This window comes from Gavialis gangeticus, unplaced genomic scaffold (genome assembly GCF_001723915.1).
Source record: "Gavialis gangeticus isolate Ggan-Ray unplaced genomic scaffold, GavGan_comp1, whole genome shotgun sequence".
In the NCBI taxonomy this organism is placed as follows: domain Eukaryota; kingdom Metazoa; phylum Chordata; order Crocodylia; family Gavialidae; genus Gavialis; species Gavialis gangeticus.
Window position 1 is genome coordinate 67289944 of NW_017728992.1, and position 13354 is coordinate 67303297.

A 13354-nucleotide genomic window follows, 5' to 3' on the forward strand; every position below is an offset into this window, starting at 1 on the left:
GCAATGGATCTTATCGCCCAGCTGTGCAATGGATTTTATAGTCCAGTGGTTTGAAGGGACTATAACCCAGTAGTGCATTAAAACTTCTTGCCAAGCTGTGCGATGGGACTATAGCTCAGCTGTGCAATGGATCTTATAGTCCAGCAGTTAGTACATTGAAATGTATTGCCCAGCTGTGCAATGGGACTGTAACCCAGCTGTGCAATGGATCTTACAGTCCAGCGGCTTGCTGGGACTGTAACCCAGCAGTGCATTGAAATGTATTGCCCAGCTGTGCAATGGGAGTATAGGCCAGCAACAGATCATATAGCCCAGTGGCGTAATGGATCTCATAGCCCAGCTGTGCAATGGATTTTATAGTCCAGTGGTTTGATGGGACTATAACCCAGTAGTGCATTAAAACTTCTTGCCAAGCTGTGCAATGGGACTATAGCCCAGCTGTGCAATGGATCTTATAGTCCAGCAGTTAGTATGTTGAAATGTATTGCCCAGCTGTGCAATGGGACTATAACCCACCTGTGCAATGGATCTTATAGGCCAGTGGTTTGATGGGACTATAACTCAGTAGTGCACTGAAATTTATAGCCCAGCTGTGCAATGGATTTTATAGTCCAGTGGTTTGATGGGTAACGGATCTTATAGCCCAGTGGTGTGATGGGACTATAACCCAATGGTGCATTGAAACTTGCAGCCCGGTGCAACAAGACTTACAGCCCAGGGGTGCGGCGGCGCCCGTGGCCCAGCTGTGACAGCCCCGCCGTGCAGCGCTGGCCCCGTCTCCGCGGGCGGTCCAGGCCGTGTCGCCGGCAGTTGCCGCACGCGAGCATCAGGCGGCCGATCTGTGCAGCGGCGCTGAGCTGAGCTCCTGAGCATCCGAGGCATTTGCAGCTGGCTTGCCGGAGAGCAGGCCACGTGGGCCCGCCTGCGGGCTGACGTTCATAACCGCCTGCTTTTCATCCCTCTTATCAGCTGGGGAGAGGAATGGGCGGAGGCGCCTGCTGCACTCCCCGAGTGGCTGGGGCCCCGCTTCGGTTCAGATGCAGCACGCAAGGCAAGCCACTCTCCCAGGCACCCGGCGCAGATCGAGCACCGTGGGGCAAGTTGGGACCGCGGTCTCCTCGCTTATCAGCAGCACAAGGAGGGGAGTCCAGGTGGCACCTTGCCCCTCCCCAGTCAGTACTGACTCTTGCGTCTGTGGGAGAGAGAAATGCCCTGCTCCGTTGGGCCATTCATCCCACTAGGCGAGAGGAGCCTGACGTCTGATAATGTGATTAACCCCCCAGGGGCATAGTTGTGATCAGGCTCCCTCAGTTGTTCTCGCATTTCCAGGTGGAGACGGTTGCCCTCGTCCTAAACTCCTTTACAGGACTTGTTCAAATGGGGCCTGGATCAAGTGTTGCACTTTTTAATTCTGAAGGGTGAAAAGTACTCTGCGAGTTTCTAGTCGGAGGTGGATCTGGTTTAAGCATCTTTTACTTTGAGGTAGATCTTTTTTTTGCAGTCAGCAAACTAAGGGCCCCTGAATTTCACTTGCTAATAATAATTCTCTCTGTGATGGGCCTGTGAACGAAAAGACTTCACAAATTCGTGGCGAACTAACCATAAATGAAGGAAAAACTAAATCTTCAATGATGTGAGTGCAGGACTCTGATATTGCCCCTGAAAACTTTGCAAAAGCAAAACTTGTATTTCCATGTGCAAGCAACTGTTCGTCTTCATGGTGTTGGCAGCTGAATGCTGAATTACCCTACTTATGCAGACCAATACATGGTCTATGCATGCAAGTAGGTGCACACAGTGCCGTAAGAAGGGAAGGGGGCCAAGTTGGGTGACCACCCTGGGCACCGAAGTGAAGGGGCACCAACAGGTGCTGCCCAGCCAGGCCAGGGTGCAGGATGGAGCTGTGAGCGGCTCGTTTGGGGGGGGGGGCACAGGGATGGGGGAAGGGGGGCTCTACCACTGTGGGCAAGTGTGTGGGGGGGGGCATGTGCCCCACCCGATCTGTGCACAGGACACATGCAGGCTTTGCCCTGGGCGCCAAACTTTGCTACAGCACGGGGTGCTTGCTGGCTTTTATTTTTAGTCTGTGTATAAAACTTTCAATTCGTGGGATTCTAATATATTTGTATATGCTTTTTGTTAATCCATACTTTGAATAAGATTTATGATAATGCAGAAAAAAATCTCTTATGCTGAAAAAGAAAAACCTAGACTCACCCACTATAAAACACTCAAACCTATTGATATACAACAGAAAAATAGTTCTTTTCATAGCTGTATAATGCAGCAATCACTTTCTCAATTTGATCAACTTCTTAAAAAATCTTCATGTATCTGAATCTAACCATGACTAAAAGGAGAGAAAAACAAGGGATTTTTTGCAAACCATGAGAAGTTAGCATATAGGTCATTCAATTGATAGGGATCCCAGAGGTGGTCTAGTCCAGTTGTTCTCAGCCTTTTTTGTAACAGGATGTATTTGTAAACACTGGCTAGTCTCGAGTCAGTAAAGAGTTTTAAGTAGAAAACGCACAAGTATTTTGGCCCAAAAATACTTACTACACACTACAAGTTAAAGCAGCTCAACAGCCCTAATTTTAGAAACAGAAATCAACATCAACAGGAAAACATTAACAGTAATATCAGCATGTGGCCCTCCATTATTCTCAAGTGACATTCATCATTGTGCAATTTGAAAAAAATACTGTAAAATGGCTACTAAAGGGGTAAATACTACTGTAAAATGTAAAAAATATTCAAATATGGTACTCATGCTTTGTTGTATAATAAATCCTAGGTTCCATTTAATGAGAAACCTGAGCTTGCTTCTCTTTGAATTTATCAAAGTTTGGTGTAATTATGGCCAGTGCAATCCAAAGGTTGTGCTCAGCATCCAGTCTGTTCCAGCTTTTATTCTTCAGTTGAGTCAAGGCAAAGAATCTGGTTTTGCACAAGTATGTTGTACTGAAAGGCAAAATTACTCTAATAGCATGGCAAGCAAGAGCAGGGTATTTTCCAGCAGTACTTCACCAAAACTGGGGAAGGCTTATTTCAGTATATTTTTTCTGCAGACTGCAATCACAAAATGACTCAACCCGCTGAGATTCTTAGACTCGAATTTTCCAGTACAACTCCAAATGGATCCCATATCCATTCTTTGCCCTTGAGTTGCTCGGCTGGAAAGTAAATGATTACTGATTGTTTTCTTCAGTGCTTCTCGGTTAGCAGAATCTTTCTAATTTTTTGTTTCTAAAGACACATTATGAAACATGTCCATCCTGTCATTTGAAACATGTTTGGTCCACAGAAAAAAGGGGTTTTTTTTACTGTGGCAATTTTGTCATTTTGCTCAAACTGATTGTGCCCTCTTCCCTGTAAGGACAGATTCAAATCATTCAACGGATGGAATATATTTCAAGCCATGTGTCATTATTCAAGCGCTCTGCCAGGTGAGACCTTTTTTCCCCCCAATAACACTGCCAACTCACTTTAAAGTTTGTATAAATGAGACAACACTTTACCATGGGACAGCCAAGAAACCTTAGCATGGTAAAGCAGCTGTACGTGCTCACTGCCCATTTCCTGACAAAAAAACCTGAAAGTATTGTGAATTCTTGGCATTTTGTTTGATGTAATTCACAATTTTGACAATATCTTTCAGAGTTTTGTGGAGCTCAGGTACCATGTCTTTAGCTGCTAATGTCTCCCTGTGTAGGAAACAGTGGTTCCACGTTGCATTGGGTGCTTTCAAAAGGATTCTTTGAACAACTGGATGTTTCCCGTTGTTGAAGCAACTTCATCAGTTGTAACACCAACACACTTAGACCAGTTCAATCCCACCAACTCCAAGTAATTATCCACTGCAAAAAATATATCTTCAGCAGTAGTAGAAATAGGCAAATCCACAATAAAAAGTACTGTTCTTGAAAATCACCTTCCCATACATGCCTTACATAAACTGAAAAGATAGCACAGTTTGATATATCTGTAGAGTCATCTAACTGTAAAGCAAAACAGTCACTTACTGAAAGACAATCAGTTGTTTGCAGTTTGATGTCTTCTGAGATACTGCATTCCCTTCTCTATACTGTATTATTGGAGAGAGGGATTGCTTTTAAGTTTTTTGCAGCTGACTCTTCCCAATAATTCAGTGCATGTGTCACTAGCAGAAGGTAAAATTAACTCCTCTGCCAGAATGTGAGCTTTCTTACACTTAGCAATGACGCGTGCAATGAGGTAAGAAGATGCAGTGCTTGTTCCTGGACAGTACAGACATGTTCAAGTCTTTTTTGTGTCATTTCCAAATCTGCATTTTTCATTAAAAAAAAAATTAAGAAGCTTGTCTTAGCTAGGGTGCTTTGTCTCCAAATGCCTACATAACTTCAGCAGTTTTAGGCTTTCATTTGCCAACAGTTCACTGCAGATGAAACACTACATACACTCTTTCAATCCTTAATAAATGAAAACCCAAACTTCAACTAAGCAGGGTTAAACATATGATTGCTTCTCTTCGCAGGTTGTGATGAATTCCTAGTATCACTGGTACTTGCAGTTGCAACAGGACAGTTTAAACATTTGTCCATTTCACCAACTAAAGTACAGACTTACTTTGTGATTAATGCAAACACTCTTTTCCCATAACTCTAAGCACCTTTATATTGCTACTGTAATGGTTCATTTGACTGACTAACTGGTGGCATGTGCACATTCAAATAACTTTTTTAGTATGCACAGCATTAACATGGTAAAGCACAAGCACCATCTTTTTTTTTCTAAATGCATGCAAAATATGATCCGTTCTTAAAATCTGTTTGCAGCCCCATATATTTTTGCAACCCACTTTTGGGTTGTGACTCTCAGGTTAAGAAATGCTGATCTAGCTTGACTACATATGCTGTTGTACTAGAGGACAGCTAGTCACCTAGGGTGTTTATACACGTGCTCCGGGAGTGGGGGTGCTTTAATTAGAGCGGCTCTCGGAGAGCTCCTGGTGTGTCTTGTGTATCAGTGTCCCTGCACTTCAAAATGGTGGCAGGAGTCGAACAAGCTTTAGATAAACTATCCCCACCGCCATGTTGAAGTGCAGGGATGCTGATACACAAGACACTGGAGGTTGCTGGAGCATGGTAATTGCATTGGAGCAGCCTCCCTGCTCATGTCTAGGTGCTCCTAAGTAGGATATAACATAGCCAGTTTATAACCCTCCCTACAGAACTCTTATATTTTGTTTGTCCTTAATATAAGACAGTGGATTTCTGTATTATTAACAAAACTATAATATGGCTAATCTGAAAAGCCTTTTTATTAATTAAAATCAGAGTCTAGGGCTCTTTGTTCCTCTTTGAAAACTGAAGATAGCTTAATTGGCTAAATTGTTTTGAGTGCTGTGGTTGCTTGCCATTGTAGAGAAACCAGATTTTTCAACTAGCTCCTGGATGGTGAGTTAAAAAGGAGATAATTTTATAACAGAACATCTGAAAGCTAATTTGTGATAATCTGTAAAGAACCAATTTGGGTAATCATCCTTCTGACTCATCTGTTTGACTACTACCCTATACCTAAATACACTTGTGACATAGCATCTACAACTGCTTTCTTCTATAGTAAAACAAAATACTGTCATAGACCCAGGAAAACAATCTAGGAATTTAACAGTACAGTCATGTTTAAAATCAAAACAATATAAGCAATTCTTACCAGCACAGGACAAACTAATTGCCTTTTTTTTGTTAAATGATTTTTCAGAGCAGAAAGCAAAGCAGTGCAGGTGCTAACCTGAGTACTAGTCTGCTGTTTATCCAGTTCCACCAAACAACATAGAATTGGTTGCACATCTGCATTTTTCTGAAAACGGACATAACTGCTTTTTTCTCATTTTCTATAATCTCATCAGCTAATTTCATCCCTGTTTTCATAGTCTCATAGCTGCTGTGACATTTTAAGCAATTAAGTCAGTATGCATTTTGGGTACAAGTCTGTTGATGTAGAGATGGTATCTGCAACTCTGTTCCGCATTCTTGTCAGTACATCTATAAAACCCCAAAATTGCAAGATGGAGAGTGAGCGAGCAAGCTATCCTGACAGTAATAATCATATAAATTTAAGTCATTAAATTAGCATGCCTAATAACATCGACAGTAATCCATGTCACCCATTTTTTTTCAATCCGTTTTTCCTGCTAAAGCAAGAAGGAATAGCGAAAGAAGTTTCCTGGATTAAAGTATAATTTTCTGATCTACAACTGTGCAAAAGTTAGGTTTATAGGAAGAACCATGGCCTTTTTCTTGAGAAACAGATCTGTGCTGTAACTAACAAAACTGGCTCTTACAGTGGCTATTTTAACTTTATTGATTGCCAAGATCCATTATGCAGTTTTGAAAACAGTCATTTAACATCTATTGCTCATCCAGATGTTTCAACTGCTGTCGCATTCAAAAGTTACAATGTAAGCTGGGCAAAAGTACCCAGACAACACTTACATTGCCAAATAACAACACAAAGCTTTGCAGTTCCCTATTTTTAATTAATTCTTTCCCCAACACACCAGGCCAGGTGTGCCCAAAGTGACTCAATTCAAGTATTCCTTTATTCAGCTTGCCAAAGTGATCTGCTTCAACATCTGAAAATACGAAAACTCCTTCCTTCTAGCTGTAATTCAGGTCCTCTCTTTGTGCTGGTCTGAACCAGCTCTATTCTCTTTTGGCCTTGGGACATGTGCTGCAGTTAAACTGCTTTTGTTTATGGTCCACAGTTTTTGCTGTTTTCATGTTTGGGCTTTGTCCTTTGTCTGACCCTTAGCTTCTCTCTGGCATTCAGAGCTGAGAAATATCTCTGTTGCATTGCTCTAGGACGAATCAGTGCCAGAAACCGAGCCCGTCTGCTTGAGGAGCAGTCAGAACAACTGGAGTAAGTTTCCAAAGACGTGGTGCAACCAATCTTTTTTGCTCAATTAGTGTTATAGTTAGGGACCTACTGAATTCACAATTGTGTGATTTTCCTGGAAACCACAAAATCAGTAAGTCCCCACAAAAAAAGTGAAAAATCAGTGAGCGAGGAAAAAAGAGAGAAAAAAAAGGAGTTGCAAAAACAGAAAACAACAGGAAGCCCTGATGTCCTGAAATGTGGGTAGGAGGGAGAGAGCGCAAATTGGAGGCTTCCTGATCAAGCCCATGGGAGCCATTTGTTTGGGGTCATCTATCAATCTCCAGGAGGGGTTCCCTCAGCCAATCAGAGGCACGGGGGGAGCTTGCTATGCTCTGCCATGAAAACGGTGCTGGGTACTGTGCTCGGACTGCAAAACCAGAGGGTAGCCATCCTGAATTCAGCAGGTTCCCAGTTATAGCTTTTCAGGGGCCAGTTGTGTGGCACTAGGCAAGTTTTGTAGATCTGACTCTTGGACCCATCGAGACAGGAGTTCTTCGCACTTTTTCCACGTATGCAAAGCAACTGGGTAGTTAAACATCTAAGTGCTAGTGAGTCCACTTATTTCTCCTTGTAAGAAGAGAAGTAACAACTATCCGGTATGCATAGTTCCTTAGGACTTGCTAGAGATTCAGGTTTAGTTTGGTTCTGATTATGTACTGGCACAAATAACTACATCTGATCTTGCGGGTAATGGTCTCCTCTTAGCTATGCACCTACAATCATGTTTGATTTCTGACCTTCAGTGATAATAGGGCCTCACTGGAACCGAGATGGTTCAGATCCTTGTAGCTGCTTACGAGAAAGCTAAGATCCAGTTGTTAAATCCGAGTAGTAAACTAAATAGACCAAATTCTGTAATTAGCCAGGCCACATGCCTGTGGTTGTTCCTGTAACTAAAGTACTGAAGGAGAAGCTGCTGCTACAGCCTTAATTCATCACGTGAAAATGCTGAAATCGGCAATCTGAAGCTTGAATTGCACCCTTAGGGAGAAAGTTTTTTTCAGTAGAGATGTTAGAGCAAATGCTCTGTTTGTGAAAGCAGTCTGTTATTGATCTTTCTTTCAGTTAATAAATCTTTTCAACTTTCCTCCTGAGCATTATCACTGCTGGTTGGCATCCAAATGAAGATCTGGGAAAGGGAAAATCACAAAGGGAAATATGGTTATTTAGGCAGTCATTTTTCTTTCCCTAAACCTGTTGATTCCACAGAGCTGAAGTGCTCCTTTTCTCTACTTCAGAGATTTAAGGGGTGACTGGTGACAGCAGGTATCTGGCAGAGGTTGGGGAAGTGGAGGTTTTTATGTCTTTGGCTGTTGACCACCAGGACCAGGCATGTATTCTTCCAAGAGCTAACCACTGAAATAGATTCATTTATTGCACAACTGAGTACTTGTAGAGACAGTCCATTCAAAGAATAAATGCTATTTCAACACAAAACCAACCTCTTATTATAATTCTCTGTTTCTTCCCCTAATGAAAAGCATCAAACTTGATGGACACTAACTTTGCCCACTGCAGGATTTCTGTGCTATTCAAATTAGCATGCTTACCGGTTGTGTTCTGGCAGCAGCTCCAGCTTTGGCATAGGGCACAGGGCAAGAGCTGGAGCTGCTGCCACTGCCACTGGAGCTACATTGTGCCCAGGCTAGATCTGGCTTGTAAGGAGCCCTACAGTCCAGAGCTGGCCTGTGGCACAAATTGATTTTGATATCCATGTCATACAGGCAAGGCCCTTTTAGATTTCTGCTAGTTTTAAAAGATGATGTAATGCAAGCATGTGCCCACTGGTGCATGATACCAGTTATTTTTATTTGGCTATTTGAATGTCATATGATCATAGGAAAGTAGGGCTAGAAAGGACCTTACCTGGTCACCTAGTCCAGCCCCTTGCTCAAGGCAGGATCATGCCTGACTAACCCATCCCAGCCAAGTATCTGCCCAATCTGTTCTTAAAAATGTCCAGGGATGGAGATTCCACTTCCATAGGCAATGTGTCCCATGATGGTGCATGGACTTTCAGAGGTTGATGCCTAATGCAGCCGTGATACTGTTCAAAGTGCAAGGAGTCCTTCTGCTGCATATTTTGAGTCACCTCCTTGGAGGTCTTTGAATGGTGCTTACCATTTGGCAGGCCTTGCTCCATGCAGAATAACTGAAGCATGTTGGCAAAGCTCTGCAAAAGCCGAATTTGTCTCAGAGTTTGTATCTTGCTACAAACTGGTGTTCTAGAATTTTTCATTGGGGCAGGGAAAATTAGCCCTTGTGATCGAAGAAAGCTTAGCTTCATGACCCAAATGTACGTAGATACAGCAATGGCTACCTGGGTCTGCAGACACGTTCTAAAATGTGTGAAGTGCCTTACACACGTCTTTCAGGGCCATACAAATCCTCATGCCTCAGCTACAGAATTTGCTATCTTCTCAGGTTGTCATGGAGTTAGCTTGCTTTATTTCTTCCTCCTCCCACCCACCCCCTTTCAACAGCTTCACCATTTTGCTTCCTTAGATTCCTCACATTTGCTGCTTGTCTTCTGTCTTGTCAGGATTGGCCTTTTTGCTTTCCTTATTGGGGGAGTTAATTAGATTTGCAGTGCATGTCTCCTCAAGCCAGGTAGCAGGGCATCAGGTAGGAGATTAGTCGTGACAGTTATAAACTACCAGTTCTCCCTTCCTCTGCTGTTGTTCAGGAAAAGGAGGCTTAGAGCTGGAACTGGGTCATGTGGAAAACCTAGGAGGTGGGAGGGGAGGGAAGGAGAAATGTAAAAAATATATTTCTATTATATTCAGCTTTGAAAAACTAACTAAATTACTGCACGATTATGGCAATGACTGGTATTTCACTGTGATAAAAGTATGGCAGGATTGAGGAGCTGGTTTGGGTCTGTTATATCTTGCCAACAGTGGCTGAGAGTGTATAAGATGTCAGAGACACTACTTATTGCTATTTTTCCTTGGTTTGGTTTGGCAAGCCTGCATACCCTATGACTCTGGGATCATAAGGCTTTCAGATTAACTTTAAATTGGGTGTGGAAGATCCCTGGAAAGTAAAGACATAATTTAAACATGGTTACTTTCTTAATGGCCTGATTGTGTGAGGGTGCTAACTTTGGGAGATGAGGGTACTTACCACCTCACAGCATCATTCCTGTTGCTCCCTCTTAATTTTTTTTTCCTTTCTTGACAAAAAACACAGACTTATGAGAGACTTTCCAAATGAAAAGATCAACTGCTGGAAAGGGTAGCTGTTCTAAAAGGAGCCTGACCCAGCAAGAATATTAATTCCTTTCATCAAAGATCTCTACCCCTTGCAGAGCTACTGTCTTCCCAGTGGTGGAAATGGGAAATAACCACTGAAATCAATGGAATGACATCAGGCCAGAGAGCTGGCACACTGCCTTCATGTCAGGTTCATCTAAGGAAAGACGTACCTGCTATGGACCCTAGACCTCACTTTTGTGTTACAAGCTAAGACATTCAGGTCCCAAACTTACTGGTGTACACGGCCAATGGAAAGAAATAACTTTTTGCTAAGTACTTAGCAGTGTTGTTCAACCTTCCAAGAGAAGTAGGGGCTGGAGGATGGACATAATTTTGAATCCATTTTGAAGATAGAGCTCAGCAAGTTCATGGGCTTTAGTTTATATCATGTGGTTACTTGCGGTAGCAAGGACTGAAATCGTTGAAGGGCCCCGGGGGTCCCTTCAAGTCCTGTGTTACATACTGACATCATGAAACGTCGTGTCAAAACATCTGGGCAAAAGTAGAATTTGGATTGCCTTGGGAACCCTGCGTCTACACTTCCTGCCTTTTGTCGTCTTAAGGCTAGAAGTCCATTGGTAAAGTGTTCAATATTTAGGTCCCAGTTGCTTTATGCTGATGGAAGCAACATTAGGCCTTACTTATTTGGGGCTTGGTCCCGAGCTGTATCTGCTGACTTCTGTGGAGTTGTAGATGCTTTTATTATCGGCTACTTTAATTAGACTTGCTTGATGTTACTTTTTTCTGAATCTTTTGTTTGCATGTATTTTTCCAGTCCCTTCTTATGGTATTCCCTGTTGGTCCCTTTTTTCTTTCCATCCCATCTCCTCCTTTTTCCAAGTTCTTTCTGCTGTAGACCTGGCTTCACCATTTGTTTCCTTCAAATTTAAAATGGAGCCCTTTTGCCTGAAGGTGCCAGTAGTTGCTAAGCAGTATCTTCTCCCTTTTCCATGCAGCCTTGTTGCCATGACATTACTCATTGCAGGCAGCAGTGGCTGGAAGCAATTTTACTCTTTAAACAAGGGATTAAAGGCAAATACAGTTCTTACAAAGAACTGTAGTTTGGTTTTGAGGGTAAGCGTGGTAGTTGATTACACCCGTCATGCATCTAACTTTCTCTAGGATCCCAGTGACTAAATGTTGAGAGAAGGATAATTATTCCCTTGGATTTAGAAAGTCATAGGTGCACTGAAAATCAGGTCTGGGGGTTTGGGGGGGATTTTTTTTCCTACTCTGAGGCAGATTCAAATCAGTCCCTTGCTTTACTTGTAGACGGAACCAGGAGCTGTTAATATTATGGATTTTTTGTAATTTCCAGGTACTGGACTTCCATAATTAATGTTAGCAAGTGGTATTTTTACTGATATGAATGAATTATTGTCTGTTTTTATAAAATGTTAACCAATTTACTTTGTTTTTATGGTTAATACTCAGAGATAATTAAAAAAACACAAATAATTAAAATGGGAACCTGAATTACACTAAACACTGTACCTTGGCTGGGAAGACTACAGAAATAAACTCTAAAAAGAAATTAAAATCAGATTCAGCAAAATGAAGTCAATGGGATTCCATATACCCTTAGAAGTAAGCAGATATTTAAGTGACTTGCTGAGTTATGGTCTTAACTGGTATCCTCATAAAACGACCTACTGTAATGTCTGTAATTCTCTACCCTTTTCCCAGTGGTGCCTCCAAAAGAGAAAGAATAAACTGTTGGTCAAATGAATGTTCTTGTCACTGTGGAGAGTTGGGTTTTGGGTGACAAGTTTTAACTATCTTTACCTGATTTGGTAAACTGCAGAATAAAAATGTTTGCCATACTACCAGGAACAGATCAGAAGATTGTCAGGTCAGCTGATGGACAAATTAAGAGATACAATTACAAAGAGAAACAGATTTTGTACACTAAAAATGGCTTAATCTGTAAAACAAAATGGGCACAAATAATCCCAACAGAAGAACTAATTATAGTAGTGTAGGGGACTTGAAGAGATCATCTACCTCTTCCTCCTACCCAAAGGCAAGGTGAATAAATCTAGAGACCAATTCTGGTAGATGGTAATCTAACCTGTTCTTAAAATCCTTCAGCAGAGATTCAGCAGCCTTCATAGATAGTCTGCTTCAGTACTTAACGAGCCTTATAGTAGGTATCGGCAGTGTTTCTGGGCAGCATGCCAAAAACACCCCAACCTCAACTTGTAAAGTTTTTCCTAAGAGTTTAATAATCTTGACTGCAAATTAAGGTTATTTTTTTAGTGCTGACCCCAATGGATATGGAGAACAATTTATCACTGCGCTTCTCATATAATACTTCTTACAGATGGGAACCTTATTTCCTCCCTCTTAATCATCTTTTCTAGACTGAAACCCAATTCCTTCCGCTCTCCATAATAAGTTACGTTTTCTAACCCTTCTGCTCGTCTTCATATTCTTTGCAGTTTACGTTTTTCTTGAAGTGTGGTGCTCCAAATTGGACAAGGTAATCCAGCTGATGATGTACCATCATTAAGTGGAAAAATTACCTCCCATCTTTTACATCTCATACACTGTTACTAAACATCTCAGAATGAGAATTGGCATTTTTACTAGTTTTATATTGATTTATTCAGGTTGTGGTCTACCGTAATCCTTAAATTCAAGGATTCTCTGTGTGGTACTTTGAGGTAAACTACAAGAGTTCCCCCAGGCCATTTGTGGAGCCAACTTTACTGATTTAATGCATGCACACACACAAACTGAAATAGTTATGAAAGGTCTGTCATGGGTAGCTGTTACATAGCTGTTACATAGAAGTTTTCATAGATTTCATAGACATTAGGGCTGGAAGGGATCTCGGAACATCATCAAGTCCAGCCTCCCATCCAAAGGGCAGGAAGTCAGCTGGGGTCATAGGATCCCAGCAAGATAAGCATCCAATTTGCTCTTGAAGGTGTTCAATGTAGGAGCTTGAACCACCTCTGATGGCAGGCTGTTCCAGACCTTGGGGGCGCGGACAGTAAAGAAATTCTTCCTTATATCCAGCCTGAAATGGTCTTGCAGTAGTTTATAACCGGTCGACCTCGTCATCCCTTGGGGCGCTCTGGTAAACAAACGTTCCCCCAAATACTGGCGGTCACCCCTGATAAACTTATAGGTGGCCATCAGATCACCCCTGAGCCTGCGCTTTTCCA